The following is an 18,400-nucleotide window of genomic DNA, read 5'->3' on the forward strand; positions in this document are numbered from 1 at the left end:
GAGGACTTGTTTTTAGATGTTAGGTTAGAGGACTTGTTTTTAGATGTTAGGTTAGAGGACTTGTTTTTAGATGTTAGGTTAGAGGACTTGTTTTTTTGTTGTTGACCAACATAGTGGCCCCCACCACACAAGAAAAAAAAATGTGACACAAAGAATATGAAGAGAGAAATGGAAAGGATGTGGGTGGAAGGAAATACGCCTCTCCCGAGATGGAGAAACTACGTGGTGCTCTGCTACTACATGGTGCTCTGCTACTACGTGGTGCTCTGCTACTACAAGGTGATCTGCTACTACGTGGTGCTCTGCTACTACATGGTGCTCTGCTACTACATGGTGATCTGCTACTACATGGTGCTCTGCTACTACATGGTGCTCTGCTACTACATGGTGCTCTGCTACTACGTGGTGCTCTGCTACTACATGGTGATCTGCTACTACGTGGTGCTCTGCTACTACGTGGTGCTCTGCTACTACGTGGTGCTCTGCTACTACATGGTGTTCTGCTACTACGTGGTGCTCTGCTACTACATGGTGTTCTGCTACTACATGGTGCTCTGCTACTACGTGGTGCTCTGCTACTACATGGTGCTCTGCTACTACGTGGTGCTCTGCTACTACGTGGTGCTCTGCTACTACGTGGTGATCTGCTACTACGTGGTGCTCTGCTACTACATGGTGCTCTGCTACTACATGGTGCTCTGCTACTACATGGTGCTCTACTACTACGTGGTGATCTGCTACTACATGGTGCTCTGCTACTACGTGGTGCTCTGCTACTACATGGTGCTCTGCTACTACATGGTGCTCTGCTACTACATGGTGCTCTGCTACTACATGGTGCTCTGCTACTACATGGTGCTCTGCTACTACGTGGTGCTCTGCTACTACATGGTGCTCTGCTACTACATGGTGCTCTACTACTACGTGGTGATCTGCTACTACATGGTGCTCTGCTACTACATGGTGCTCTGCTACTACGTGGTGCTCTGCTACTACATGGCGCCGGTCGAGCAGCTGCTAGCTCATACCCCCGCAAAGCAACGTTCGTTTGAGCTTGGTAATAATTACAAGATGGAAAGCATGAAGTTTCACCGAAAGTCAATTTACCACCGACGACAACTTGCCATCCAGAAAACCAAAGCCACCCCAGCCACGACAGTAACTGAACAGTGCTGACAAAGACGATACCTGATCAAGCAACAACAAAAAAAAAGTTGCATTTTGTTCAGGGAAGCTCATGCCCTCGCAAAGGTGGCAAAACCCTTCCAGGTCTTTGAACGGATAAGTAATGTTATTTCTAGATCATTATTGATTCTTGAAATAATATTATTCATTGTTAAAGTAAGTCTTGCATTTCATTATTTGCTTAGCTAACTAATGGTGTACATTTTTTCAGCTTGGACATGATGAAGGACATCAAGTGATGATACTTTGAGGAATTTTTTTTTTTTTTTCAGACACAGTCCCCGGGTGCAACAGAGGTCAACAAACAGGATGCATGGCTCATATACTGGGGCAACTCACCATCCTGTGAGGATGGCCTGGAATGCATCAATACTGTGCCTAGACGCTACGAGACCCAGTAAGCTAACTACTAATTATTTTGATTTGTGTTCATGATAACATATTACACATCAACAATTACAATAAGTAAGTACCACATACAACAACACATACAACATACACCTGCTGCTTATTTCAGGAAGATCAATACCATTCTGACATGATTTTTCAGTCAAGGTCCTCAGCTTGAAAATAATTAGGCCGAAAAGGGAAGGTTCATGGGTTACCCTCACCAGTGGGTTGAAAAGCTTCCCAAGGTTAGCATCCAAGGCTTGGAAGGGAGATTTGAGGACACAGAGAGAGAGAGAGAGACAGAGAGAGAGAGAGAGAGAGAGAGAGAGAGAGAGAGAGAGAGAGAGAGAGAGAGAGAGAGAGAGAGAGAGAGAGAGAGAGAGAGAGAGATCCTAAAAGCTACCAGGGTGTTTGGCCTCAACAATATGACAGCTGGACATTTTGCTCTTGATTTTTGGTTTTATATAAGTTCTTTGTTTAACCCCATTAGATCAGTCGTTGTGTTGGAGGGCCAGTAGGGGGCACTCTTTCCTCTGGTCTAAAACATATATACTGTATATATATATATATATATATCCCAATGCCCCAGGGCAGTGATTGGGGACACTGTGTAGGGTGCCCTCTTTCGGATGGGACGTTAAAAGGGTATCCTGACTCTCTTTGGTCATTAAAGATCCCATGGCACTTATCGTAAGAGTAGGGGTGTTAACCCAGGTGTCCTGGCTAAATTCCCAATCTGGCCCTCAAACCATCATGGTCACCTAATAATCCCCAGTTTACAATTGGCTCATTCATCCCCCTCCTCTCGCCTGTAACTATTCCCCAGGTCGTTGCTGCAAATGAGAACGTGTTCTCAGTCAATTTACCTGGTAAAATAATGGATAAATAAGAAAAAATATATAACAGCCTCCTACTATATAATATTGGACATATTCTTGTCAATGCAAGTTAATAAATTGGTTATTGCCCAATGGCTGTTGTTATGTCGCGAAATATGTTATCGTATATTTACTGCGATATTTATGTAACTTGTCAACAGATTTTGGAGAAGAGGCCATTGAGACTCCGGTGGAGCAAATTTGCTACTGTGTTGCATTCTACTGGACTTAAGACACCAAAAATCCCCACTGTGGCTGTGGCAAACAAATCTGCCATCTACTGTCAACAAGGCTGGCTCCCATTCCTGCAGACAGCACCCTTGGTAAGATATTTCAGCCAACGAACTGGTAATATCATTCATTTTGCGTATCAAAGTATATCTACAATTGAAACTTGACTTTCTTCAAGAATTAGATCAATCATAAAGTACGCAGAGGAGTGCCGAAACCTTCTGCGACGACCCCTTCCAGACTCTCCCATTGTCCACAGCAGTGTGTGAGAGGGGATTCAACAGCATGAAACAAAGGTCAAGTCTGACTGGAGGGCACGTCTGTCAGCTGATACACGGAACTACCCGATGATGCTCATGCAGCTCTCACCCGCTGTCGACCAGTTCGACCCCGTGGAGGCCATGAACCTGTGGCACCTAGAGGGGGATGGCAAGGATGAACCTTACACAGGAGGACACTGTAATGGAGGAAGAAGAGGAGGAGGAGGAGGGTCTGGTGATCCTTTAAGTGTGAGCATGTGAGCGAGCGTGTTAATGTGTTTTGTGTTTGAAAAGTAAGGTGACTAGCTTGTTATTCGATAATCTGTTTGTTATTTTATCACCTAAGTGTTATTTGTCAATCTATTTATTGTTATTGACGTAATGTTTGCCTGTACTGTGATTAAAGTGATACATCAGAAACAATGAACACATGTTTTGATAAACACTTTTGAAGCGCATCACATTTTCATGAATGTAAATTTATTCATTCATTATTAATGTTGACAGCCAAACTTGTTACGCTGTTTTGTTACTGACTAATTTAAACACAGTAAAACAGTCCCGGAACATTGCTCTCGGTACGAGTGGAAAGAACGAGTATTTACACGATCAAAGAAAACGAGATTTGACAATGTGTTTGTGTCCCTTTCTCTGACTCTGACATAATCTCCATGTGTTTACCATTTGAAAGCAAATACATACTGGAGCTCTATATTGTATAGCTCTATATGGTATAGGTCTATATAGTATAGCTCTATATGTTATAGGTCTATATAGTATAGCTCTATATGTTATAGGTCTATATAGTATAGGTCTATATGGCATAGGTCTATATAGTATAGGTCTATATGGTATAGGTCTATATAGTATAGGTCTATATGTTATAGGTCTATATAGTATAGGTCTATATAGTATAGGTCTATATGGTATAGGTCTATATGGTATAGGTCTATATGGTATAGGTCTATATAGTGTAGGTCTATATGGCATAGGTCTATATAGTATAGGTCTATATGGTATAGGTCTATATAGTATAGGTCTATATGGCATAGGTCTATATGGTATAGGTCTATATAGTATAGGTCTATATAGTATAGGTCTATATGGTATAGGTCTATATAGTATAGGTCTATATGGCATAGGTCTATATGGTATAGGTCTATATAGTATAGGTCTATATAGTATAGGTCTATATAGTATAGGTCTAAATAGTATAGGTCTATATAGTATAGGTTTATATAGTATAGGTCTAAATAGTATGGCTCTATATAGTATAAATCTATATGGTGTCTGCTGTGTGTTCACTTTGCATGAAATCCTCAAGTTCCATCACGGTGTGTAGGCTAGCCAAGTCATCCATTCCGACCTAAATGGGAGAATGTGGGTGTAAGTCGTGCCTTCCTGTGTCCTGTGTCGTGACTCTGTGCTACCCTAAAGAACCTCCTATCATCTTTTGTCTTTCCTGAACTGAGAGAAAAAAAAGAATCCCTGCAGGCCTGGCGGGGGCTTGCGCTGTCCAGTAAAATCACATCTCCTGACATGACACAGATCCTGGGAGCCAGATCGAAGGTGTGACAGGCCAATTAGCGGTGTGTGGTGTGGGAGGGCCAACGTGTCTGAAGGCATCTCCGGTGGGAGACCCTGGCTGGAGGACACACACATGCACACACACACACACACACACACACACACACACACACACACACACACACACACACATGTACATGCAAGCAAGCACACATACAGAACGTGGAATATAAACACACACGCACACACACTCACAACTGCCACACACACCAGAGGCCCTATACGCACGCACGCACGCACGCACGCACACGCACACACACACACACACACACACACACACACACACACACACACACACACACACACACACACACACACACACCCCTGACAGAGAGAATGTTTCCAACCCTAATGACCAGCTCCAATAGGCTGACATGTAATTCCAGCAGAGAACGTATCTGACACCTGTTGTGCATCAGGCTGCCAAACCCTCGTAACTGTCGTTATCAACGATATCCTCATACGGAGAATAAGCCAGAAAAAGTCTATAGGAGAAAAGCAAAACTCAAATAAGTTTATATGTTAACGTCTCCAAAAGTGACAGATGATTTGCCAGTCATTTTGGGAGGGGGGGGGCAAAGGAAATGACTGTCAAATATATAATGTGACTGAAGTGGTCCTTCTGTGGCTCAGTTGGTAGAGCATGGCGCTTGTAACGCCAGGATAGTGGGTTCGATTCCCGGGACCACCCATACGTAGAATGTATGCACACATGACTGTAAGTCGCTTTGGATAAAAGCGTCAGCTAAATGGCATATATTATTATTATATTATGAAGCTTTAAAGACTTCCTCAGACAGACTCCATTTTCCTCTCTTTCTATCTCTCTCGTTCTCTCTCTCTCCATCTCTCTCATTCTCTCTCCATCTCTCTCGTTCTCTCTCTGGAGAGAAGCACCTGACCAATACTTGTATTATCGTTATAGTTTTTTTATTTTTTATTTTATCTGTAATACTACTAGCCAATTAGCAATTTTATAAAGTTGTCTTTAGCTAGACAAGATATGTTCCCAATCTCCCAACCTCGTAACCTAGCTACCAAAAACCCATTTAAAGGCTATCAAGTTAAGGGTAGCTAGCTTGTCTATATAATAATATAATAATATATGCCATTTAGCAGACGCTTTTATCCAAAGCGACTTACAGTCATGTGTGCATACATTCTACGTATGGGTGGTCCCGGGGATCGAACCCACTACCCTGGCGTTACAAGCGCCATGCTCTACCAACTGAGCTACAGAAGGAGCTGGCTTGTCTGCAGGCAGGGTTGGGTAGACTTTAGAAATATATCTAAATGTAATGACTAAGAGTCGCATTCCTTTCAGTCCTTTACCCATATTTTAGAAGAGATGAAGAGAATCATGGGTAGTTTCTTTAAATAGAATCCCCAGCCAGGAGGATACAGACTGCTCAAGAGGTGTGCTTAGACATGCAGAATAAAATACATATGTTGTTTATGGCTCTAGATTGCAGGAAAATGCTGATTCAGGTGTTTGAAAAATAAAAACAAAAATACCCTGCCAAAGTCTTGGCAAGACTGTTGTTATCGATGAGGAGATGTTTACTGAGAAAAGACACTCAAATATTCGACGGTCATTTGGAATAAATAGATGATGATTGTTGTTGTTATTGTTGTTGACATCCTGTGATCCACCTGAATGTAACACTCTCTAAATAAGACTGATTTGCATGTGAGAATCCAACAAATGGGAAGACTTGACGGCTCAACGAATATACAATTGTTTAAGAACAAACAAATCACCGAGATGTCTTCTGAGCGTTTATTCTCGTGATTTAGAAAACTGATTTATCTGGCAAGAACGTAGGCAGGTTTTTAGTTTACATATGCAAACCTCCTCAGAGACTGTTCATATTTGGTTTGAGTGAATAAAACAGATGATTGTCTAGATTGCTTATTTGTGGCAGTGTGGGAGCACATCGCCAGTGGGAGTGGTTGAGGTGCTTTAGTGCGTCTCTCCCATTAGTGACCCATAATTCAGGGAGGATGAAAAGTGCAAATGCGCACGCACGTACAAACACACACACGCACGTACAAGCACAAACACGCACGTACAAGCACACACACGCACACACAAACACACGTACAAGCACACACACGCACGTACAAGCACACACACGCACGTACAGGCACACACACGTACAAGCACACGCACGCACGTACAAGCACACACACACACACACAGACACACATACAGTACACACACAGACACACATACAGTACACACACAGACACACACACAGACACACACACAGACACACACACAGACACACACACAGACACACACACAGACACACACACAGACACACACACAGACACACACAGAGGCTATTTAATCACCTGTGCAACGCAGAGCAATCAGCTGCTGCCAAATTAGAAGGGAGGTATCTTTTTTTTGTTTTTTTGAAGCCATTATATAAAATTATTCTCTTCAATAACAATACTTTAAAAATATAATTGAATTATACTGTTTTGAAGATATATGACTGATGCTGTTGTCATTACGGCAAAAAGGCAGATTGTCACAATCAAATCTACCCAGAACAACAGGTGATGCAGTAATACTACCCAGAACAACAGGTGGTGATGCAGTAATACTACCCAGAACAACAGGTGGTGATGCAGTAATACTACCCAGAACAACAGGTGGTGATGCAGTAATACTACCCAGAACAACAGGTGATGCAGTAATACTACCCAGAACAACAGGTGAGGCAGTAATACTACCCAGAACAACAGGTGATGCAGTAATACTACCCAGAACAACAGGTGGTGATGCAGTAATACTACCCAGAACAACAGGTGATGCAGTAATACTACCCAGAACAACATGTGATGCAGTAATACTACCCAGAACAACAGGTGGTGATGCAGTAATACTACCCAGAACAACAGGTGATGCAGTAATACTACCCAGAACAACAGGTGATGCAGTAATACTACCCAGAACAACAGGTGATGCAGTAATACTACCCAGAACAACAGGTGGTGATGCAGTAATACTACCCAGAACAACAGGTGATGCAGTAATACTACCCAGAACAACAGGTGGTGATGCAGTAATACTACCCAGAACAACAGGTGGTGATGCAGTAATACTACCCAGAACAACAGGTGATGCAGTAATACTACCCAGAACAACAGGCGATGCAGTAATACTACCCAGAACAACAGGTGGTGATGCAGTAATACTACCCAGAACAACAGGTGATGCAGTAATACTACCCAGAACAACAGGTGGTGATGCAGTAATACTACCCAGAACAACAGGTGATGATGCAGTAATACTACCCAGAACAACAGGTGGTGATGCAGTAATACTACCCAGAACAACAGGTGGTGATGCAGTAATACTACCCAGAACAACAGGTGATGCAGTAATACTACCCAGAACAACCGGTGGTGATGCAGTAATACTACCCAGAACAACAGGTGGTGATGCAGTAATACTACCCAGAACAACAGGTGGTGATGCAGTAATACTACCCAGAACAACAGGTGGTGATGCAGTAATACTACCCAGAACAACAGGTGATGCAGTAAAACTACCCAGAACAACAGGTGGTGATGCAGTAATACTACCCAGAACAACAGGTGGTGATGCAGTAATACTACCCAGAACAACAGGTGGTGATGCAGTAATACTACCCAGAACAACAGGTGGTGATGCAGTAATACTACCCAGAACAACAGGTGATGCAGTAATACTACCCAGAACAACAGGTGATGCAGTAATACTACCCAGAACAACAGGTGGTGATGCAGTAATACTACCCAGAACAACAGGTGGTGATGCAGTAATACTACCCAGAACAACAGGTGGTGATGCAGTAATACTACCCAGAACAACAGGTGGTGATGCAGTAATACTACCCAGAACAACAGGTGATGCAGTAATACTACCCAGAACAACAGGTGGTGATGCAGTAATACTACCCAGAACAACAGGTGGTGATGCAGTAATACTACCCAGAACAACAGGTGATGCAGTAATACTACCCAGAACAACAGGTGATGCAGTAATACTACCCAGAACAACAGGTGAGGCAGTAATACTACCCAGAACAACAGGTGGTGATGCAGTAATACTACCCAGAACAACAGGTGATGCAGTAATACTACCCAGAACAACAGGTGATGCAGTAATACTACCCAGAACAACAGGTGAGGCAGTAATACTACCCAGAACAACAGGTGGTGATGCAGTAATACTACCCAGAACAACATGTGATGCAGTAATACTACCCAGAACAACAGGTGGTGATGCAGTAATACTACCCAGAACAACAGGTGATGCAGTAATACTACCCAGAACAACAGGTGATGCAGTAATACTACCCAGAACAACAGGTGGTGATGCAGTAATACTACCCAGAACAACAGGTGAGGCAGTAATACTACCCAGAACAACAGGTGATGCAGTAATACTACCCAGAACAACAGGTGGTGATGCAGTAATACTACCCAGAACAACAGGTGAGGCAGTAATACTACCCAGAACAACAGGTGAGGCAGTAATACTACCCAGAACAACAGGTGATGCAGTAATACTACCCAGAACAACAGGTGATGCAGTAATACTACCCAGAACAACAGGTGGTGATGCAGTAATACTACCCAGAACAACAGGTGAGGCAGTAATACTACCCAGAACAACAGGTGAGGCAGTAATACTACCCAGAACAACAGGTGATGCAGTAATACTACCCAGAACAACAGGTGAGGCAGTAATACTACCCAGAACAACAGGTGATGCAGTAATACTACCCAGAACAACAGGTGAGGCAGTAATACTACCCAGAACAACAGGTGGTGATGAAGTAATACTACCCAGAACAACATGTGATGCAGTAATACTACCCAGAACAACAGGAGGTGATGCAGTAATACTACCCAGAACAACAGGTGAGGCAGTAATACTACCCAGAACAACAGGTGATGCAGTAATACTACCCAGAACAACATGTGATGCAGTAATACTACCCAGAACAACAGGTGAGGCAGTAATACTACCCAGAACAACAGGAGGTGATGCAGTAATACTACCCAGAACAACAGGTGAGAACAGGTGATGCATAATACTACCCAGAACAACAGGTGATGCAGTAATACTACCCAGAACAACAGGTGAGGCAGTAATACTACCCAGAACAACAGGTGGTGATGCAGTGATGAAGTAATACTACCCAGAACAACATGTGATGCAGTAATACTACCCAGAACAACAGGTGGTGATGCAGTAATACTACCCAGAACAACATGTGATGCAGTAATACTACCCAGAACAACAGGAGGTGATGCAGTAATACTACCCAGAACAACAGGTGAGGCAGTAATACTACCCAGAACAACAGGAGGTGATGCAGTAATACTACCCAGAACAACAGGTGAGGCAGTAATACTACCCAGAACAACAGGTGATGCAGTAATACTACCCAGAACAACATGTGATGCAGTAATACTACCCAGAACAACAGGTGAGGCAGTAATACTACCCTGAACAACAGGTGGTGATGCAGTAATACTACCCAGAACAACAGGTGATGCAGTAATACTACCCAGAACAACATGTGATGCAGTAATACTACCCAGAACAACAGGTGAGGCAGTAATACTACCCAGAACAACAGGTGAGGCAGTAATACTACCCAGAACAACAGGTGGTGATGCAGTAATACTACCCAGAACAACAGGTGATGCAGTAATACTACCCAGAACAACAGGTGATGCAGTAATACTACCCAGAACAACAGGTGATGCAGTAATACTACCCAGAACAACATGTGATGCAGTAATACTACCCAGAACAACAGGTGATGCAGTAATACTACCCAGAACAACAGGTGAGGCAGTAATACTACCCAGAACAACAGGTGAGGCAGTAATACTACCCAGAACAACAGGTGATGCAGTAATACTACCCAGAACAACAGGTGATGCAGTAATACTACCCAGAACAACATGTGATGCAGTAATACTACCCAGAACAACAGGTGATGCAGTAATACTACCCAGAACAACAGGTGGTGATGCAGTAATACTACCCAGAACAACATGTGATGCAGTAATACTACCCAGAACAACAGGTGAGGCAGTAATACTACCCAGAACAACAGGTGGTGATGCAGTAATACTACCCAGAACAACATGTGATGCAGTAATACTACCCAGAACAACAGGTGGTGATGCAGTAATACTACCCAGAACAACAGGTGGTGATGCAGTAATACTACCCAGAACAACAGGTGGTGATGCAGTAATACTACCCAGAACAACAGGTGGTGATGCAGTAATACTACCCAGAACAACATGTGATGCAGTAATACTACCCAGAACAACAGGTGAGGCAGTAATACTACCCAGAACAACAGGTGGTGATGCAGTAATACTACCCAGAACAACATGTGATGCAGTAATACTACCCAGAACAACAGGTGAGGCAGTAATACTACCCAGAACAACAGGTGGTGATGCAGTAATACTACCCAGAACAACAGGTGATGCAGTAATACTACCCAGAACAACATGTGATGCAGTAATACTACCCAGAACAACAGGTGGTGAGGCAGTAATACTACCCAGAACAACAGGTGAGGCAGTAATACTACCCAGAACAACAGGTGAGGCAGTAATACTACCCAGAACAACAGGTGATGCAGTAATACTACCCAGAACAACAGGTGAGGCAGTAATACTACCCAGAACAACAGGTGATGCAGTAATACTACCCAGAACAACAGGTGAGGCAGTAATACTACCCAGAACAACAGGTGAGGCAGTAATACTACCCAGAACAACAGGTGATGCAGTAATACTACCCAGAACAACAGGTGAGGCAGTAATACTACCCAGAACAACAGGTGATGCAGTAATACTACCCAGAACAACAGGTGATGCAGTAATACTACCCAGAACAACAGGTGATGCAGTAATACTACCCAGAACAACAGGTGGTGCAGTAATACTACCCAGAACAACAGGTGGTGATGCAGTAATACTACCCAGAACAACAGGTGATGCAGTAATACTACCCAGAACAACATGTGATGCAGTAATACTACCCAGAACAACAGGTGGTGATGCAGTAATACTACCCAGAACAACAGGTGATGCAGTAATACTACCCAGAACAACATGTGATGCAGTAATACTACCCAGAACAACAGGTGAGGCAGTAATACTACCCAGAACAACAGGTGATGCAGTAATACTACCCAGAACAACAGGTGAGGCAGTAATACTACCCAGAACAACAGGTGATGCAGTAATACTACCCAGAACAACAGGTGGTGATGCAGTAATACTACCCAGAACAACAGGTGGTGATGCAGTAATACTACCCAGAACAACAGGTGGTGATGCAGTAATACTACCCAGAACAACAGGTGATGCAGTAATACTACCCAGAACAACAGGTGGTGATGCAGTAATACTACCCAGCACAACAGGTGGTGATGCAGTAATACTACCCAGAACAACAGGTGATGCAGTAATACTGACCCAGAACAACAGGTGGTGATGCAGTAATACCCACCCAGAACAACAGGTGATGCAGTAATACTATCCCAGAACAACCCAGGTGGTGATGCAGTAATACCTATCCCAGAACAACAGGTGATGATGCAGTAATACCCTGATCCCAGAGAATGATCCAGAGAATGCAGAGGGGATAACCCACCCTGATCCTGCAGAGGGATGAACTTGATGCTGTACATCAGAGTCAATGTTCAGGCAGCATCACACCTCACAGTCAGTCATTTCAAACATAGAAACTGCTCCAAAGTGATGGGCCGGAACGGCGATAGAGAGAGACAAGAGAGTGATGTGTTCGTCATGGACTGACTAAGCCTGAGAGGCCGAACGCACACACGCACACACACACGCACGCACGCACGCACGCACACACACACACACCTATGTCCCTGCCAAGTAATGCTGACCAACATGTCCTTCAAGTGGAAGAACAAGAACAAGACAACTTGTCAATCAACATTACCCACCCTGATCCTGCAGAGGGATAAACCCACCCTGATCCTGCAGAGGAATAAACCCACCCTGATCCTGCAGAGGGATGAACCCACCCTGATCCTGCAGAGCTATGAACCCACCCTGATCCTGCAGAGGGATGAACCCACCCTGATCCTGCAGAGGGATGAACCCACCCTGATCCTGCAGAGGGATGAACCCACCCTGATCCTGCAGAGGGATGAACCCACCCTGATCCTGCAGAGGGATAAACCCACCCTGATCCTGCAGAGGGATGAACCCACCCTGATCCTGCAGAGGGATGAACCCACCCTGATCCTGCAGAGGGATGAACCCACCCTGATCCTGCAGAGGGATAAACCCACCCTGATCCTGCAGAGGGATGAACCCACCCTGATCCTACAGAGGGATGAACCCACCCTGATCCTACAGAGGTATGAACCCACCCTGATCCTGCAGAGGGATAAACCCACCCTGATCCTGCAGAGGGATGAACCCACCCTGATTCTGCAGAGGGATGCACCCACCCTGATCCTGCAGAGGGATAAACCCACCCTGATCCTGCAGAGGGATAAACCCACCCTGATCCTGCAGAGGGATGAACCCACCATGATCCTGCAGAGGGATGAACCCACCCTGATCCTGCAGAGGGATAAACCCACCCTGATCCTGCAGAGGGATGAACCCACCCTGATCCTACAGAGGTATGAACCCACCCTGATACTGCAGAGGGATAAACCCACCCTGATCCTGCAGAGGGATGAACCCACCCTGATCCTGCAGAGGGATAAACCCACCCTGATCCTACAGAGGGATAAACCCACCCTGATCCTGCAGAGCTATGAACCCACCCTGATCCTGCAGAGGGATGAACCCACCCTGATCCTGCAGAGGGATGAACCCACCCTGATCCTGCAGAGGGATGAACCCACCCTGATCCTGCAGAGGGATGAACCCACCCTGATCCTGCAGAGGGATAAACCCACCCTGATCCTGCAGAGGGATGAACCCACCCTGATCCTGCAGAGGGATGAACCCACCCTGATCCTGCAGAGGGATGAACCCACCCTGATCCTGAGGAGGGATAAACCCACCCTGATCCTGCAGAGGGGTGAACCCACCCTGATCCTACAGAGGGATGAACCCACCCTGATCCTACAGAGGGATGAACCCACCCTGATCCTGCAGAGGGATGAACCCACCCTGATTCTGCAGAGGGATAAACCCACCCTGTTCCTGATGTGGGGGGAGGATGGAGGCAACTTGACTCACCACAATACATGCCTTCCTGTAATTAACAGGTCAGAGGTCAGCGGGCAGGGGATAGAGGTTGATTTTGACAGATCCCAGCTTTCCTTTCTGCACACTATATGAATAGCTTATTGACATATTTCTATTCGTTTTCATGGACTTGAGTACTACACTTATGCCTTTTCAATGATATGACATCCATATATAAATGAATGTTGTTTTTCCCTGGTCAGGAAACACTCCCAGTCCTCAATAAAGCAACTATTTAATCAAAGAGTTTTATACACTCTGAGCATATAGTTTTCTGTACAGCTTTTCAGGATACAGTAGAAATGTATTTATTTGAATAATACACTCTACGGTATTATAACGCAATCATCCAAACGGAACCATGGATTTACATTGACAAGATGGGAGAGGAGAGGCGAAGAGGAGAGGAGAGGAGAGGAGAGGAGAGGAGAGGAAATGAGAGGAGAGGAGAGGAGAGGAAATGAAAGGAGAGGAGAGGAAAGGAAAGGAAAGAGGAGAGGAGAGGAGATGAGAGAGGTGGAAAGGATAGGAGAGGAGAGGAGAGGAGAGGAACGGAAAGGAAATGAGATGAGATGAGATGAGATGAGATGGTGGTGCGGGACGGGAGAGGAGAAGAGAAGAGAAGAGAAGAGAAGAGAAGAGAAGAGAAGAGAAGAGAAGAGAAGAGAAGAGAAGAGAAGAGAAGAGAGGAGAAGAGAGGAGAGGAGAGGAGAGGAGAGGAGAAGAGAAGAGAAGAGAAGAGAAGAGAAGAGAAGAGAAGAGAAGAGGAGAGGAGAGGAGAGGAGAGGAGAAGAGAGGAGAGGAGAGGAGAGGAGAAGAGAAGAGAAGAGAAGAGAAGAGAAGAGGAGAGGAGAGGAGAGGAGAGGAGAGGAGAGGAGAGGAGAGGAGAGGGAGAGGAGAGGAGAGGAGAGGGGAGGGGAGGGGGAGGGGAGGGGAGGGGAGGGGAGGGTGGGGACGGGACGGGGACGGGGGGAGGGGAGGGGAGGGGAGGGGAGGGGAGGGAGGGGAGGGGAGGGGGAGGGGAGGGGAGGGGGAGGGGAGGTAATTAATTAATTAATGGTAATTAATTGATAAACAACAGACGCTTAAAGAGCTAATTTTACGGAGGTAAAGAGACAACTTTGTTCAGTAACCACATCAAATCTAAAATAAACAGCTCCTTCCTAATGGTGTGTATTGTTAATGGATGCACAATTGAGAGCATCCTGTCGGGCTGTATCACCGTCTGGTACGGGACCTGCCACGTCCACAACCACAAGGCTCTCCAGAGGGTAGTGAGGTCTGCACAACGCATCACTGGTGGCAAACTACCTGCCCTCCAGGACACCTACACCACTCGATGTTACAGGAAGGCCATAAAGATCATCAAGGACATCAACCACCCGAACCACTGCCTGTTCACCCCGCTATCATCCAGAAGGCGAGGTCAGTACAGGTGCATCAAAGCTGGGACCGAGAGACTGAAAAACAGCTTCTATCTCAAGGACATCAGACTGTTAAACAGACATCACTAACATTGAGTGGCTGCTGCCAACATACTGACTCAACTTCAGCCACTTCAATAATGGAAATTTCTGTAAAAAATGTATCACTTGCCACTTTAAACAATGCCACTTAATATAATGTTTACATACCCTACATTACTCATCTCATATGTATATACTGTACTCTATACCATCTACTGCATCTTGTCATCTTTATGTAATACATGTATCACTAGCCACTTTATGTTTATATAACTGACATTACTCATCTCATATGTATATACTGTACTCTATACCATCTACTGCATCTTGTCTATGCCGTTCTGTACCATCACTCATTCCTATATCTTTATGTACATATTCTTTATCCCTTTACACTTATGTGTATAAGGTAGTCGTTGTGGAATTGTTAGGTTAGATTACTCGTTGGTTATTACTGCATTGTCGGAACTAGAAGCACAAGCATTTCGCTACACTCGCATTAGCATCTGCTAACCATGTGTATGTGACAAATAACATTTGATTTGATTTGATACAGGGCTGAACCCTAACTTGAGAACTGTGAACTGTGGATGCATTTTATGCATTTTATACTTTCTCCCAATTCAATCAATATTCAGTACCAGTCACAGCTACTCATTCAAAGGGTGGATTTAGGCTGGATATACAGTACCAGTCACAGCTACTCATCCAAAGTGTGGATTTAGGCTGGATATACAGTACCAGTCACAGCTACTCATCCAAAGTGTGGATTTAGGCTGGATATACAGTACCAGTCACAGCTACTCATCCAAAGTGTGGATTTAGGCTGGATATACAGTACCAGTCACAGCTACTCATCCAAAGTGTGGATTTAGGCTGGATATACAGTACCAGTCACAGCTACTCATCCAAAGTGTGGATTTAGGCTGGATATACAGTACCAGTCACAGCTACTCATTCAAAGTGTGGATTTAGGCTGGATATACAGTACCAGTCACAGCTACTCATTCAAAGTGTGGATTTAGGCTGGATATACAGTACCAGTCACAGCTACTCATTCAAAGTGTGGATTTAGGCTGGATATACAGTACCAGTCACAGCTACTCATCCAAAGTGTGGATTTAGGCTGGATATACAGTACCAGTTATTCTACACTGTAGAAAATGGTAAAAAGAAAAGAAAAGCCCTTGAATGAGTAGGTCCAAACTTTCGACTGGTACTGTACCAAACACTACATAATCAACGCATGATCGACCTGAAATCCAGCGGACACATCTCAAAGTTAGGATTTGGGCCCCGTTAAGACCAATCGATAAATAAAACACCGGATGAAGTCACAACGTTACGTAGCCTTCTTGAATATCTCAATAGGAACTAAATTATTGAATGATCTTAAGAAGGTAGAGAAAAGGGTTGGTATATGTTTCACAGTCCTGTTTTGGTATGAAGAAATGTAGCTATTTGGGCCTCAAAAAGCATCACAATGGAGACCGATCCTACACACTTCACAACCCCAGAAGCTCACCACACACACATAGCAGAATCATAGCTCACTGCACATCACCAAACTAGAGAGAGAGAGAGATTAACATGGGACAGTCTCATTCATAGTAACCAAGAGAGAGAGAGAGATTAACATGGTACAGTCTCATTCATAGTAACCTAGAGAGAGAGATTAACATGGGACAGTCTCATTCATAGTAACCTAGAGAGAGAGATTAACATGGTACAGTCTCATTCATAGTAACCAAGAGAGAGAGATTAACATGGGACAGTCTCATTCATAGTAACCTAGAGAGAGAGATTAACATGGTACAGTCTCATTCATAGTAACCAAGAGAGAGAGAGAGATTAACATGGGACAGTCTCATTCATAGTAACCTAGAGAGAGAGATTAACATGGGACAGTCTCATTCATAGTAACCTAGAGAGAGATTAACATGGTACAGTCTCATTCATAGTAACCTAGAGAGAGAGAGAGATTAACATGGGACAGTCTCATTCATAGTAACATAGAGAGAGAGATTAACATGGGACAGTCTCATTCATAGTAACCTAGAGAGAGAGAGATTAACATGGTACAGTCTCATTCATAGTAACCTAGAGAGAGAGAGAGATTAACATGGTACAGTCTCATTCATAGTAACATAGAGAGAGAGATTAACATGGGACAGTCTCATTCATAGTAACATAGAGAGAGAGATTAACATGGGACAGTCTCATTCATAGTAACCTAGAGAGAGAGAGAGATTAACATGGTACAGTCTCATTCATAGTAACCTAGAGAGAGAGAGAGATTAACATGGTACAGTCTCATTCATAGTAACCAAGAGAGAGAGAGAGATTAACATGGTACAGTCTCATTCATAGTAACATAGAGAGAGAGATTAACATGGGACAGTCTCATTCATAGTAACATAGAGAGAGAGATTAACATGGGACAGTCTCATTCATAGTAACCTAGAGAGAGAGAGAGATTAACATGGTACAGTCTCATTCATAGTAACCTAGAGAGAGAGAGAGATTAACATGGTACAGTCTCATTCATAGTAACCTAGAGAGAGAGAGAGATTAACATGGTACAGTCTCATTCATAGTAACCTAGAGAGAGAGAGAGATTAACATGGTACAGTCTCATTCATAGTAACATAGAGAGAGAGATTAACATGGGACAGTCTCATTCATAGTAACCTAGAGAGAGAGATTAACATGGGACAGTCTCATTCATAGTAACCTAGAGAGAGAGAGAGATTAACATGGTACAGTCTCATTCATAGTAACCTAGAGAGAGAGAGAGAGATTAACATGGTACAGTCTCATTCATAGTAACCTAGAGAGAGAGAGAGATTAACATGGTACAGTCTCATTCATAGTAACCTAGAGAGAGAGAGATTAACATGGTACAGTCTCATTCATAGTAACCTAGAGAGAGAGATTAACATGGGACAGTCTCATTCATAGTAACATAGAGAGAGAGAGATTAACATGGTACAGTCTCATTCATAGTAACCTAGAGAGAGAGATTAACATGGGACAGTCTCATTCATAGTAACCTAGAGAGAGAGAGAGATTAACATGGTACAGTCTCATTCATAGTAACCTAGAGAGAGAGAGAGAT

At 44.0% G+C, this 18,400-nt stretch overlaps 1 protein-coding gene across 2 annotated transcripts in view; it reads right to left on the minus strand.

The window, feature by feature from the left end:
* LOC118400637 (metabotropic glutamate receptor 7) overlaps nt 1–18,400 on the minus strand; it is a 512,169-nt gene that overhangs the window by 438,630 nt on the left and 55,139 nt on the right. The gene's annotated exons all lie outside the window — the stretch shown is intronic.

This window comes from Oncorhynchus keta, chromosome 21 (assembly GCF_023373465.1).
Source record: "Oncorhynchus keta strain PuntledgeMale-10-30-2019 chromosome 21, Oket_V2, whole genome shotgun sequence".
Taxonomy (NCBI): domain Eukaryota; kingdom Metazoa; phylum Chordata; class Actinopteri; order Salmoniformes; family Salmonidae; genus Oncorhynchus; species Oncorhynchus keta.